The sequence below is a fragment of the Echinops telfairi genome, unplaced genomic scaffold, assembly GCF_000313985.2.
Source record: "Echinops telfairi isolate 266 unplaced genomic scaffold, ASM31398v2 ScPeMD7_3;HRSCAF=10, whole genome shotgun sequence".
Classification (NCBI taxonomy): domain Eukaryota; kingdom Metazoa; phylum Chordata; class Mammalia; order Afrosoricida; family Tenrecidae; genus Echinops; species Echinops telfairi.
In genome coordinates this window covers 13771015-13774033 of record NW_022103899.1, presented here as the reverse complement: position 1 = coordinate 13774033, position 3019 = coordinate 13771015, and positions in this window count along the sequence as shown.

Sequence of the window (3019 nt, the reverse complement as noted above, 5' to 3'; positions counted from 1 at the left end):
AGATTTACAAAATTCATATCTATGACCATTTGACTAGAAAATTCAACACCAGATATTTTCAATGCAAATAAAGAAACAAATCTGAAATGACAGGGAGCAAATTAATTTGTAACAACTGAATAATGAGTGTGCAGTTTCCCAAGTAGAGATGACATTTCTGTGAACACTGAAAACAAGCTTTTTCCTAGAGGACTTCTCTCCTGGCAGGACTCATTTGCAAAGCTCCAGGTGATGCAAACATCATCACAATAAGATAGATGGAATTTTCTTTAAGTCAAGAATTTAGTGGTCACATGAATTGTTTATTTTAATCTTTATGGTACTATATATATGTATGAGTCTATATATGTGTATATAGTATAATTTCTAGACCTATGTGTTCTCAGTTCCAACCATTGCAGCTTAGAGATTAGGCAATTTAAATGCAGTTGAACAAAAATTGTGGTTCAAAAGATGTTTTGTTAAGGGTCGCCTATAGATTTATCTCTGCCAGCTAACATTAGTGGTGGCAAATTTTTCTTCTTTAAAGATGAATTTGATTACTTTTAATCATCCTAACCAGGGGCATATATCTATAGAATAAAGTTAATGACTTAATTTTGAAATTGGATGTGCATTAATTAAACAGGAAAAACAAAAATTTTACCATATAATTTACATACCATACATACAGTTCAATCATTCATTCATATCAAGGATAATTGTACACTCATTACCACTATCAAATTTAGAACATCCTCCCCACCCCCCATGCTTAAATCACCTGTAAACTGCATTGTGCGATCACAATCAGTTCTAGTGCTCCCTCCCTCCTCCTGCCTTCATTGTTTACTCCTGAAATTCCCTTTCCCTCCCTGTCTCCTACCCTGCACCCTGGCATCCCCTATAAACCCTTGTATTCATTATTATCACTATGCACCGCCTCCCCGTGTGCATCACAAACCGATACACAACACAAACAATAAAACCAAAATCGAAATAAGTTGATAAGGATGAAATAATAATAATATAAAGACAAAATTACAAATAATGAGTAAGAAAGAAAAGACCCCCATCAACATTCAAAAAGCCAGGGGAGAAATTTCGGTCATGGAACCAGTCACAGATACTTGCAACCAGAAAAAGTTTAGGTCGGTCCATAGGGAGGTTGACTGGCCAAGTGTGGCGTTCGATCCAATCTAATTAAGAATACAGTGATCTCTGCCTGATAGTGAGGTGGAAAACCATTTTCTTTAAGCTAGTCGTGTTTTCAAACATGCAGATATCTTATTTTCACTTCCAAAAACTGATGAATTTCTACTAATCATATGGAAAAGAAAGATATTCTAGAAAAGCATAATAATTTTACTCAGAAAAAAATCATTAAGTAATCCATTATACTTCATGATAGCATTCATCTTCCCACTTAGAAATAAGAAAACAGTTCCCCCCGCCCACTGCCCTCTTTTTGCCTGATTATTGCATTGCTGTGTACTAGCAATGCCAAATCTAAATGACAGGATCCGTGATAATTGTCCATTTGTCACCTGGGTTCTGGTGGCTTTGAACTCTTTCAACACTGGTCTCTCCAGGGAACCTGACCCTCTGCCCACAGTCATTGTTGCAGCCAACTGCAGGGCACGAGCTGCTGCTTCCCCCACTGCCTCTCTCCAAAATAATGAGGATAAAATTCTCCTTCTAATAAAGATGAATTGGATCGAATTCCTAGAGTATTTGTACTTGTGCTCTCTTATGAGGGGCCCCCTTCATATAGAAAATGATGTGATTTTTAATTAAAAAAAATAACCATTACTTTATTGTTTCAAAAACACAACAAAATGCATGACAACAAAGCTCCTTTAAATAAAAATAAACTATTTACTAAAAAAATTATGATGAGAAATATACAGATAAATTAAAACTAAGTGAGCAAAGATATAAATCATTTGAAGGTTATGGGCAAAAGGTTAAAGTTTATCTCTGCATATTTTTATTTTTTAATAGTTTTATTCACATTTAATTCATGCATCGCACAATCTAATGCTTTATATATACTAAAAAGAGTCATGCAATCATCACCACAATCAATTTTAGAATACTTTCTTCATTCTTGTACCTATTATTAGTAGCACTCCATTACCCCCCAACTTTCAACCTAACTACATCTGCATTAATCCACTTTTCACTCCACTCTGTCTGATAGCAAGGCTAGTCACAAACCTTGCTGGTCAAGGGTCAAAGAGGATTTAATGGACTTGGGGCTTTTGTTGTTGTCCGTAGCCTTCTGCCAGGTAAGTGCTCTGAATTTAAGTTATAATACAATTCCCTTTTCTTGAATTTCATTATTTACAATCATTGGATGATATGGGCTGGTCTGCTCTTCTGTGTACACTTAATTGACACCACACTTTGAGAACTGCTTGCTTTAAGCTGGCCTTTAAAACCCCAGCCACAATTCTCACTAATAGCTAGGCACCATCTGATTTCTTCACCACACACTAAATGCTATGATTTTGTAGGGTAAAATGGCTCTGTTTGGTTATTATTAAGAATTATAATTATTGGTTATTATTGATAGTGTTAACAGGAGGGTTTCTAACGATTTCAGTTGGCTTGTTTTTGTATGCTAAAATAGCTGGAAAAGTGCTATGGAGGTAAATCTATAGATTTATCAATCGATTCTCACAAATTCCTGGCATAAGATTATGCGGTGCTAGAAAATACAGGTGAAACAGCTCTATGTATTTGGCTTTGCTAAAACAAGGCATGGAGACATACCAATAAGGAAGAAATTCCATACAAACAGAAGAAAATTGTCCCATACTTACATTTTCTATCTTTAGGTTGAGCATTTATGTATTTTCATAAAAATAATTTGCTCAATTGCTTTTCAATTGTATCATAAATCTATGCAATACTAACTCACAACTTATTTTTTTTAAATCAATTTATTGGGGCTCATAAAATTCATCACAATACATAGATCAATTGTGTAAAGCACATCTATACATTTGTTGCCCTCATCATTCCCAAAATTCGC